General features: G+C 45.1%; 1 protein-coding gene across 1 annotated transcript in view; it reads left to right on the forward strand.

Annotated features, from left to right (window-relative positions):
* Window positions 1-13072, forward strand: part of ILVBL (ilvB acetolactate synthase like) — a 50741-nt gene that overhangs the window by 4584 nt on the left and 33085 nt on the right. The window contains 1 exon segment of the mRNA XM_044278296.1: window positions 2169-2216. The gene's annotated coding sequence lies outside the window, so the exon portion shown is untranslated.

The raw sequence follows: 13072 nt of genomic DNA on the forward strand, positions 1-13072 counted from the left end.
TTCTATAGAAAACGGCTATAATCCAAGGTAGGGCTGCACGATATATCGCAAAAATAATCGAATCGCGATAATCGGCAAATGCGATATGGCGATTTGGCCGACTCGAAAATGCAGCGATTATATACGAAGGGGCCCCGCGCACATAACTGGCTTTGTGTGTAAAGTATTTTACTAGTGTGTGAAACAATCTCTCTCCTATTGATAACACGGCCAGCCTCTGTACTCACTGTCACTATGAATGAGCGAGCTGGCCGGCCGGTGCGTGACTGACGTCCTGCTTCCTGAAGTGGGAGGAGCGTTACTAAGTGACGTCAGCCAGCCGGCCAGCTCGCTCATTCATAGTGACAGTGAGTACAGAGGCTGGCCGTGTTATCAATAGGAGAGAGATTGTTTCACACACTAGTAAAATACTTTACACACAAAGCCAGTTATGTGCACAGTTTAGGACACATGAGGGGACACATAGGGCCTGCTATATGTCTTATGCTGGCCCCCCTCATGGCCCTATGTGTCATAGCACACATCCCCTATAACAGTGCCATCCACAGATCCACCCCATAACGGTGCCATCCACAGATCCACCCCATAACGGTGCCATCCACAGATCCACCCCATAACGGTGCCATCCACAGATCCACCCCATAACGGTGCCATCCACAGATCCACCCCATAACGGTGCCATCCACAGATCCACCCCATAACGGTGCCATCCACAGATCCACCCCATAACGGTGCCATCCACAGATCCACCCCATAACGGTGCCATCCACAGATCCACCCCATAACGGTGCCATCCACAGATCCACCCCATAACGGTGCCATCCACAGATCCACCCCATAACGGTGCCATCTACAGATCCACCCCATAACGGTGCCATCTACAGATCCACCCCATAACGGTGCCATCTACAGATCCACCCCATAACGGTGCCATCTACAGATCCACCCCATAACGGTGCCATCTACAGATCCACCCCATAACGGTGCCATCTACAGATCCACCCCATAACGGTGCCATCTACAGATCCACCCCATAACGGTGCCATCTACAGATCCACCCCATAACGGTGCCATCCACAGATCCACCCCATAACGGTGCCATCCACAGATCCACCCCATAACGGTGCCATCTACAGATCCACCCCATAACGGTGCCATCTACAGATCCACCCCATAACGGTGCCATCTACAGATCCACCCCATAACGGTGCCATCTACAGATCCACCCCATAACGGTGCCATCTACAGATCCACCCCATAACGGTGCCATCCACAGATCCACCCCATAACGGTGCTATCCACAGATCCACCCCATAACGGTGCCATCCACAGATCCACCCCATAACGGTGCCATCTACAGATCCACCCCATAACGGTGCCATCTACAGATCCACCCCATAACGGTGCCATCTACAGATCCACCCCATAACGGTGCCATCCACAGATCCACCCCATAACGGTGCCATCCACAGATCCACCCCATAACGGTGCCATCCACAGATCCACCCCATAACGGTGCCATCCACAGATCCACCCCATAACGGTGCCATCCACAGATCCACCCCATAACGGTGCCATCCACAGATCCACCCCATAACGGTGCCATCCACAGATCCCCCATAAGTATGTCATACCCAGCTGCGTCAGCGGCTCATATGGGAAAATCCAAGCAAATAGACCTCTAGCACAATTCCCGTAAAATATTGCATCGCATATCGTTATCGCAATTTTTAGGGCCCTAATAGCAATAGCACAAAATTCCCATATCGTGCTGCCCTAATCCAAGGTAATTTTCATTTTACAATATCCTACTCTACCCAGGGAACACTCGCGGTAAAGGTTAATTTCCTACGTAACACAGATTTACCTGCAAATGAGCTCATAGTTTACTTCCCATTATAGTCTATGGGCATTCCATTGTGTCATTCATTCTGCAGAAAACAGTGATAATTCCGCTTAATCTGAACATGAAATAATTCCACTAAATTTGGAGAGTATGTTTGCTAAATAATTATTAGATATGTCAAATGGTTTTGTCTCTAAATTAAATATTACATTTCCATTATTCTCTATGGGCATTCCACTCTGTCATATATTCAGGCTACATGTGTGGGTGACGCCTGATTGTCACAGTTCTGGTGACATGATTTATTACTTTTACATTCCAGCAAAAGACTGAAAAAATCGTAACACCTACGCTAGGCGAAAGTAGCAAAGTAAGTGGGGGTCATTAACTAAGACCGACTCTAAAGACCTGTTTCCAGATGTACCTAAATGTTACTAAATTTGCCAGGACGGGAGACCTGCTTAAAGGGAACCTGTCACCGGGATTTTGTGTATAGAGCTGAGGACATGGGTTGCTAGATGGCCGCTAGCACATCCGCAATACCCAGTCCCCATAGCTCTGTGTGCTTTTATTGTGTAAAAAAAACGATTTTATATATATATATATATATATATATATATATATGCAAATTACCCTGAGATGAGTCCTGTACGTGAGATGAGTCAGGGATAGGACGCATCTCAGGTTAATTTGCATATGTATCAAATCAACAAAAAAAAATTACACAATAAAAGCACACAGAGCTATGGGGACTGGGTATTGCGGGTGTGCTAGCGGCCATCTAGCAACCCATGTCCTCAGCTCTATACCCAAAATCCTGGTGACAGGTTCTCTTTAACTGCTGAACACTGTGTAAAACCAACTAAATATTCGACTAAATATTCATGGGGCTGATCTGCAGTACCAAACACTGCCACTTTATGATGTACAGCGCTGTTCTTGGAAAGCTGTTGGGAGCCTGCACTGCTCACCAGAGCTCCACTGAGCACAGCTGCCCCCTGAGACGGGTGACTGGAGGGGATGCTGGGACGTGAACCCCCGCTGATGTGATAATGATGACCTATCCATTATCTTTTCCAGGATAACCCCTTTAATAAATAACCCCCGGTGTATGTATGTTTTTTTTATCAGTACAGGGGAAAGGTGGATTTATAGGGGCATTCCCATGATATAAAGTGATGCCGTGTTTCTAGGATATGTCACCATTAGAGATGAGCGACGTTTTGAAAAATTAGATTCGGCGGCTTAGCCTAGTTTTACAAAAACATTTGCTTTGTGGTGAATGACTTTGTCACAAAGTGCATTTCTTTGTAAGTATTGTGTGCAATGACAGAGAGCAGTGATTGCGCCGGCCCCCGTTATTGTACCCCTCAGATGGCGCGTTCATAGCTGATCGCGGCATCTGACAGCAAAAATACTGTGTAAAATAAAAAAAGTCATACTTTCCTCCTCCCGTTTGATCGCGAAGAGCCGACCGCCGCCTTGATGATGTCATCAGGTCGACCGACGTGGTGACGTCATATGTCACCGCGCACAGGATTTCATGTGAAAACTTCAATCAAGATGGTGGTGGCTGGCTCTTCACACTGAAATGGAGAAGGTCAGTAATTTCTTTTACAGCCATTTAGGTAAAATCGATTGGCTACCACAAAGCAATTCGGCTTTGCAGCGAATCAAATTTTCTCTGAAATTCGTATCGAAGTCCACTTCGTGGACTAGGATTCGCTCAACACTAATCACCATATTAAAATTCAGACTTCCGGTTCCGGCGCCAACATGGTAAGCGGTGAGTGAGCGCTGCTCCGTCTCCTACCGCTCAAAATCTCTCATATCCCCACGATACTGTTAGGCTTACCGGCCAGAAACTCCTCCATTAACGGAGACATCGCATGGATCGATATTTAAAGACGATGGGGAGCAAATCCAGAGTGAAAGCACAATCGAAGGGCGCCAAGTCAGACGCTGATGTGCCAAAGATGGCAGAGCCTGCTCTAATCCTACCTGAAGAGGATGACTCTCCTCAACTCGTCAGAAGCCAAGATGCTGGGGCAGAAGGAGCAGATGCCTCAGGTTGATTACAAAAGACTGGCTCTGGAAGTAGCCAATCGCATATTACCTGATTTGCAGGAATCGTTATCCACAACGGTGGCAACATCCTTCACAGCACTGCAGGGAGAAGTGGCGCGAAATGCAGAGCGCCTTGAGGTGGTTGAAAACGGAGTCCAGTCACTACAATTGGAGGTACAAACCTTACAGCACCAGTTTCAAAAAGTGACTGTAGATAATAAGAGGCTATGGGAGAAAATCGATGATCTAGAACATCGGTCTAGGAGAAACAATCTCCGCATAATAGGACTCCCTGAATCCGTCTCTCGGAAGGAACTGCATCTCGTTTGCGAACGGGATTTACCTACTGCACTAGGCCTCCAGACGACCTGCAAGGCCGAGAGAGCACATAGGGTGGGACCCTATGAATTGTCGGACACCCGAAGGGCAGAGGATGGCAGACCCTGAGGCCAAGACAGGTCATTGTGAGATATTTGGACTATTTTGAAAAGGCTGAAATATTACATCTCTACAAGAGCAGGTCCAAAGATCTTGAGTTAATGGGCCACCGCATATTGATTTTTGCTGATTTCTCAGCCGATGTCACGAGATGTCGCAGAGCTTTTTCACAGATCTGTTCGACATTATATTGGCAGAAAAGAAAATTTGCGCTAATGTACCCAGCAACCTTGAAGGTTTTCCGTCAAGTGGATATTTATACCAGCCCGGAAGAGGCCAAAGACCTGCATGAGGAGCCAAATGGTAGCAACAAGGCGAGTCAATTCGACAACTCCATGCGCAGAAAGCTACCAACACCATGGAAGTCTCTCCCCGGCTGACAGGTGGAATTCGTCACATCTGAAAGATCAACATCAAGAGACCTGATTCTTTTTTTAATTTTTTTTCCTCTCTCTTGGTCGTTCCTGAAATATCCTTTAATGCTGTAGATGACCTAAATCTGCAGAATTTATTTTTTATTTTTTCATTAGTTGGGTTATTTGAACTTTCGGTTACTTTATCACTGTCATTCTATTGAGAATAATTAGCCGAGTGATGGGAGTCAGGGCTATATCTGTTATAGATTACTAAGTGAACTAATAATTAGAAGAGAGATGAGGTCTAGGGCTATGTCTGATGCAGGTTACTAAATGAGATATGATTTTCATACCGCACGTGACAAGGCAGGTTATGCACGATACCACAGCATTAACCTCTAATGGTTATAAGGCTTAGCACATGCAACTCATTTATAACTTCAGATGCATTCTCGTCGTTCTAAGAGAAAGCTAATGACAGACAACAACAGTTTGGATTATCACCAATATTAGCTCTTAATCTGTTGTGTTCACATGAGCGTAGGGCGCAAGATGGAAATGCATATAATGATATGTACTTGTTTTTGTATACTACATACTTACCATACTATGTTGGGAAGAAGAGAAGTCAGGAGGTATGAAAATTTAGATAATGAAGAATATCTAGGGATGTTCATGTTAGATGTTTGGGATGTTCTACATGTTAAGGGTAGGGAGGGAGGGGGGAGGGTTTCTTTGTTACAATATAGCTTCAATATGGATCGATCATGTGCCAAGCTTGATTTTTCCCCTAGGGAGACTGAGCTGTCAAACCTTACACCTTTTAGATAATAGTTAAGATTATTTCCTGGAACGTGAAGGGACTTAGGACACCTCACTAGACTGGGAGCGGATATCGCCCTTCTCCAGGAAACTCACCTGGGGGAGGATGACTTCCCGAGGATGAGGAAACTTTGGGTCGGGGAAGTTTACAGGATCAAAAGCATGCAAGCGAAGGGCTGGGGTACTGATATTGGTTAGGAAAAATCTCAGCTATCTGGTATCCTCGCACTCTTGCGATGACGAGAGCAGAATTATCCAGCTCACTATGCAATCCACGGGTAAGACTATGAGTATATATAACATCTATGGTCCCAATGACTCTAGTGAAAAATTCTATAGAGCAGTCTCGGAGAGGTTGTTAGGAGACCAGATAGCAGACAAGATAGTGGGGGGAGATTTTAATGTAGTGGCAGACTGGGGGGAAGATAGAAGAACAGACAGAGGAACTACTCCACCAGCGAAACGTAATGTCCATATACTACAGGACCTCATGTCAACTTTAAATTTGGTGGATACTTGGAGGACACTACATCCGGAGGGGCGTGACTATACACATTACCCCCATTTCAGCGCAGGAAGTCCAGACAGTAATATAAGGCCCCGTGTCCGGACGGTTACACGGGGGAATTTTTTAAAATCCTAGGGGAAGGAACATCGGCACTCCTAACAAAACCGTTCCCTGAGTTTTCTAACACGGCCCACATAAAATTAATCCCAAAACCAGGAAAAGACCCCTTACAAGCTGCTTCATACCGGCCAATATCGTTAATAAATACAGATATCAAGATCCTTTCCAAAATTTTAGCAGAAAGGCTTGCGAATATGCTCCCCAAGATCATTTCAGATTCTCAGGTGGGCTTTGTGAAAGGCAGTCATGAACATCCGAAAGGTCTTGGCAGTGTTGGATGAGATAAAGATGAGGCCGGAGTTAGATCCATCCCCAGCCCTGATAGACGCTGAGAAAGCGTTTGACAATGTGAGCTGGGGATAGATGGATAGAGTCTTAGATAAGTTATGCTAACCCTTCGGCCAGGATTCATACCCCAGGTCATCTTTCACCTGCCTTTTCTATAGGCAAGGGAATAAGACAAGGGTGTCCCCTTTCACCATTACTGTTCAACATTGCTTTAGAACCATTGTCCCGTTACCTAAGCAGCACCAGGGAAGTAGAAGGGATTAAAGTAGGCTCCAAAGAGATAAAACATGTCTTGTATGCAGATTTTTTTTAGCAAAACCACATAGGGCCTTACTTCCCCTGCTGAATAAACTAACAGATTTTGGAAATGCGTCCGGTTTCAAAACTAATGCAGATAAAAGTGAACTCCTGCTTCTCTCTCAGGCGCATCGGGTTAGAGAAAATGATTTTCAAAGTTTTCCGGTGAGGGTAGCTAAACACACCATCTGTTACCTGGGCATTAATTTAGGGAGAACCCCAGAATCCATATATTCGCTAAACTACCCCTCTTTGATCCAGAAAATTCTCTATTGGGTAGATGTCATTTATGAAAAATGATCAGTTTCGCACGCTTACTATACCCTATGAAGACAATACCATTGTTAATTAGACATGCAGATGTCCAAACTTTAGAAACAGCGTTTTGTTACTTTCTTTGGAAAGGCAAACGTCCGAGAATCTCGATGCGGAAACTGCAACTTCCCAAAGAAAAAGGAGGGGTGAACTTCCCAGATATTAGGAGATGTAATCTTAGACATGCCCTGGCCTGGTTGACAGGTAAAAGCATTTACTCAAACTTTAAATTGGAGTCTCATTTAGCTTCTCCCTGGTCTCTAGCCGCACCGCTCCATACGAAGTATGCCAATCTGCCTCAGCCTCTGAGAAAAAGCCTTATTATAAAAGACACGGTAGCTACGTGGAAAGCAGTACGCAAAGATTACGGGTTGCCATATTCCTTGTCCAAACATGTCTATTTGGGGACACCCCGAATTCTTGGAAGGCAGGTTTAACAAACAATTCCAGGAATGGAGACTTAAGGGAGTACAAACTGTAATTGATTTATGGCACAGTACAAAGCGCCGTTACCTTAGATTCGAGGAATTGTGTGCCAAATATGATTTAAGACCTAGTAATTATCTGGGAAGTCTTTATCACCTACTGACTCCAATTAGGATAATGGAATCAACACGTTTGACCCAATGCTGGGTATAATTACCAGATGTGGATTCAGTTACATATTTATTCCCAGAATTTTTGTACAATCACTCAGAATTGAGAAAGCTCGTTGGAAGAACGAGTGAAACGTTTTCAAGAAATCTACAGTACGTCCAGTTGCCTTGATTTATTCTTTACAGATATATACCATGACCTGGATAAATAAGAACCTTCACAGACATAGTCATTATCTGGCATATCTCCAAGTGTACAACTTTTTGAAATCCCGAATAATTGACCTTGGGAAGGAGTTCCCCACAAATAAATTTGATCTACTGTGTCGTACAGATTTTACCCCATTATCCTTATCAGACCTACATGGTAGATTACAGGAAGTTCGGCTGGAGACCTTCCCTTTTCAACCATTCAGGGCATGGGATAAGGAACTTAATGAGCAGGGAGTCCAAGATAACATTTTGAAGGGCTGGTTGTGTCTGAGAAAGATAACTCCCAATGAAAGTTGGCGGGAAACTCCATTTAAAATAGCGCATAGAGCTATATATGGGTTCTACAATACACGGTCAACTGTACAAGCAAATAGGATAACACATTGTCCAAAATGTAGGGTGGAAAACACCAACTTACTTCACGGGTTGTGGAAATGCCCACAAATAGTGGCATGCATACAATGGTTAAAAGAAGTAATGCATATTACAATCCTATTAACTCCAGAATTAATTCTGTTCCACTATTACCCTGAGGGTGCGCAGTTAACGCAGATTACTCATGTATGTATTATGGCAGCAAAACGCTGTTTACTTAAGAATTGGCTACTCCAGTCGACCCCCTCAATCAGGGAGATTATCACCCAAGTGAAATGGTGCCTAAATAGGGAATTCTTTGCGGCAGAGCAAGGAACAGAAAAGCTAATCAAAAAACTTATGACCAGATAGAGGGTTTTTTATCATCAATGTGTTGGAGCTCTCTGAAATTAAAGAGCTCATGGATCCATTAAAACATACAACCTGGTATTTGACGGAGCAGCTGAAGGGTACTTTGGGTAAATTGGAACAGTAAGATTCTGCTCGGCCTTACTATTGAGCCGACCGCCAGGGGATCTCAGGGAATTTGGAGAGTTTTGGCGCTTGATCTTATTAGATTTCTTTTTAAGCTGGGGGAGGGGGGTGGGTATGTTTAGTTACTGTGACGGTTTATGTAAAATATTACGATTGTCCCTGTGATGTGACAGGATTTAGGGTACTTTCACACTAGCGGCAGGACGGATCCGACAGGCTGTTCACCCTGTCGGATCCGTCCTGCGGCTATTTCGCCATGCCGCCGGACCGCTGCTCCATCCCCATTGACTATAATGGGGGCGGAGCTCAGGCGCAGCACGGCGATGCACGGCGAAAGCCGCCGGACTAAAAAGCCTGACATGCAGTAATTTTAGTCCGGCGGCCTTTTGCCGCGCTGTGCAGGAGCTCCGCCCCCGTCCCCATTATAGTCAATGGGGACGGAGCGGCGGCACGGCGAAATAGCCGCTGGACGGATCCGACAGGCTGTCCTGCCGCAAGTGTGAAAGTAGCCTTAAATGATGCTTTATTGTACCATTTGACAATGTAACTACTGAAATACGCTGTTGTGATCATTGGATAAATGTCTTTTGTGTAATTTCCTGCCGAGAGACAAACTGAATGAATAAAATGTGGTTTATATATAAAAAAATAAATTAAAAAAATTCTGACCCCCTACAATAATGAGAATGAAGGGCGCAGTGCTTTACCTCCCTCACTGTTGGTCCTTGCGGTGCGCAATGGTGCAGTATGGAGCCTCCGCTGTATACACTTCATTCTCAGGATCAGGGTCCCAGAGGTTGCCCCCCCCCTAGTGTTATGCCATCACTTTATAAGATGGGAGTACCATTTTAAATACCTTTTGCAAATACTTTATTGCGAGGTTTTTGCTATATAATTAAAGAAACATTCCAAGTAGAGCTGATAGCACTGTGCCTAGTGTTGGTCCCGAGGGGCAGAGCATGACGCTGGGTGTTCTTCCAAGCCCTGGTCCATCAGGCCCTGCCCTCAGCATTACACAGTCTATCATTCTGACCAGTGTGTTTTCTCATCTTAAAACAGGAGTTTAAAACATTAAACATTGATTTAATCTGCAAACAGTTGACCAACTTTGCATTAGTTATCTTGTTTAAATGCGATCCGTTTTTTGCGGATCGGAAACGGTAACTTATTAATGACCAAACACATGAGCAATATGGGCTGGGCATAGCATTTCTACAGTATGGATCTGTGAAATATGGACTACATACGGATGTGTTCCGTGTGTGTTCCGTATTTTTTGCGTACCCATTGACTTGAATGGGGACTCGGAACGTGATTTGTGGAAAATAATAGGACATGCACTACTTTTTTGTGGAACGGGAACGGAATGTACACTGAGTACCTTCCATTGTTTTTGCGGACCCATTGTCAAAGTGAATGGTTCCGCATATGGTCCGCAAAAAAAAAGAACGGAAGCGGAAAGAAAATACGTTTGTATGCATCACTCCTATGCTGATGACACACAAATCTACCTTTCTGGTCCAGACATCACCACCTTACTATCAAGAATCCCACAATGTCTATCTTCTATATCATCCTTCTTCGCCTCTCACTTTCTTAAACTTAACATGGATAAGACAGAATTCATAATCTTTCCCCCATCTTGTTCAACCCCCCCAACAGACCTATCTATCACGATCAATGGCTGCACATTATCCCCAGTCAAAAAAGCCCGCTGCCTTGGAGTGACCTTAGATTCTGCCCTTTCCTTCCGACCGCACATCCAAGCCCTTTCCACCACCTGCCGCCTCCAACTCAAAAACATCTCCCGCATCCGTGCTTTCCTTAACTTTGAATCTGCGAAAATGCTCGTACATGCCCTCATTATCTCCCGCCTAGACTACTGCAACATTCTCCTCTGTGGCCTTCCATCTAGCACCCTCGCACCCCTCCAATCTATCCTCAACTCCGCTGCCCAACTAATCCACCTCTCACCTTATTATTCCTCTGCCTCTCCCCTTTGCCATTCCCTTTACTGGCTCCCCATTGCCCAACGAATCCACTTCAAAGTACTGACAAACACATACAAGGCCGTCCATAACCTGTCCCCTCCCTACATCTCTGAGCTACTTTCCCGATACATCCCCACACGCACTCTCCGATCCTCACAAGACCTCCTTCTCTCCTCTCCTCTTATCGCCTCTTCCCACAATCGACTGCAAGATTTCTCCCGTGCATCCCCCATACTCTGGAACTCGCTACCCCAACATATCAGACTCTCACCTACAGTGGAATCCTACAAAAGAAACCTGAAAACCCACCTCTTCAGACAAGCCTACAACCAATGACCCTGCTGCCTCTATACCGCCATGACCAACTCAACCCGCACCTACTGTGTCCTTCTCCCATACCATGTAGATTGTAAGCCCTCACGGGCAGGGCCCTCTCTCCTTCTGTACCAGTTTGTAACTCATTTTGTTTATGATTAGTACAATTGTCTGTTATGTATGTGCACCGCTTATCATATGAATGGCGCTTAAATAATAAATAATAATAATAATGAGCCCTTACAGTGCGTATTATACTCCAGAGCTGTATTCAATATTCTGTAGGCTTCAGAGATAAAAATCTTCCAGGATTCCTTCCTGGCTTAATTTTTGGAAAGAGCTTGTTCTCGTGATTTGCATTCTGCTACGTTTATCCATTTACATTAGACCCTGCACTGTAATCTGATTTGGGGGAAACTGTCCCTCTACATGTATGGAGCTGTGCTAAGCATGATGATTGTATCTGATAATAACCAGCAGAAGTGTAAATGCAGCTCTGGGCTATAAAATAGATCGTAACCTCGGATCAGTGTGAGATAAGTATTGTAGTGCACAGAGTTACTCACCTTCCCAAGTGGGTTATCTCTATAAAGAAACTGTAAGGTGATGCTCAAAGGTGAACATTACATTTTAAAGGAAATGTCCAGGATTTTGTTATTATTTGTCTCTCCTCGCTAAGGCTACTTTCACACGGGTGTTTTGGTTTTCGTCCTGAACGGATCAGTTTAGCCCTAATGCATTCTGAATGGATAAGGAACCGCTCAGAATGCATCAGTTTGCCTCCGTTCCGTCTCCATTCCGCTTTGGATGCGGACATCAAAACGCTCCTTTCGTCTGTCTGACGAAACTGAGACAAACGGATCCGTCCTGGCACACAATGTAAGTCAATGAGGACGGATCAGTTTTCACTGACACAATATGGCACAATAGAAAACGGATCTATCCCCCATTGACTTTCAATGGTGTTCAAGACGCATCCGGCTATGTTAACGATAATACAACTTGATCCGTTCTGAACGGATGCATGCGTTGTATTATCTGAACAGATGCGTTTTGTGCAGATCCATGACGGATCCGGGTCAAACGCGAGTGTGAAAGTAGCCTAAACTTCGCGAAGCAATAACTTTGGCTCATTGGAGCCAATACATTCTAATATTGTACGGAGCTCCTTCTGTGTACAGTATTAGGCTGGTTTCACACGGGCGTTGCGGATTGGGGCCGGATGCGTTCAGAGTGCGTTCAGTGAAACTCGCACTATTTTGCAAGCAAGTTCAGTCAGTTTTGTCTGTGATTGCGTTTAGTTGTTCAGTTTTTTCCGCGCGGGTGCAATGCGTTTTGATGCGTTTTTCACGCGCGTGATAAAAAACTGAATGTTTACAAACAGCATCTCTTAGCAATCATCAGTGAAAAACGCATCGCACCCGCACTTGCTTGCGGATGCAATGCGCTTTTCACGCAGCCCCATTCACTTCTATGGGGCCTGTCCTGCGTTACAAACTCAGAATATAGAACATGCTGCGATTTCAAAGCATTGCAGAAGTGATGCGTGGAAAAAAAAACGCTCATGTACACAGCCCCATTGAAATGAATGGGGCCGGATTCAGTGCGGGTGCTATGCGTTCACGTCACGCATGGCACCCGCGCGGAAATCACGCTCGTGTGAAAGGGACCTTAGAACAAAGTTTTATGCGAATCGACTTCGGATATTTCATCCGAAGTAGGGCTGCAACGATTAATCGTTGTCAACGAATCCAGTTATCGAATAATCGCCGATTTGTTGCTATGCGGGCGGGCGGTTTACTTTAAATCGGCGCATCTTTATTTTACCTTACAATGAAGCTCCAGTAACGGGCAGAGCGGACGGCGGCGTAACGTCACTTACTCATGTGACGCGCCTGCTCCGCCTCTTTCATTCATAAAGTGGGCGGGGCATGTGCATCACGTGAGTGAGTGACGTTACGCCGCTGCCCGCTCTGCCTGTTACCTGAGCTTCATTGTAAGGTAAAATAAAGATGCGCTGAGTAAAAGTTACTGTCAGAATAGTCTGCTGT

Source organism: Bufo gargarizans, chromosome 2 (assembly GCF_014858855.1).
Source record: "Bufo gargarizans isolate SCDJY-AF-19 chromosome 2, ASM1485885v1, whole genome shotgun sequence".
NCBI lineage: Eukaryota > Metazoa > Chordata > Amphibia > Anura > Bufonidae > Bufo > Bufo gargarizans.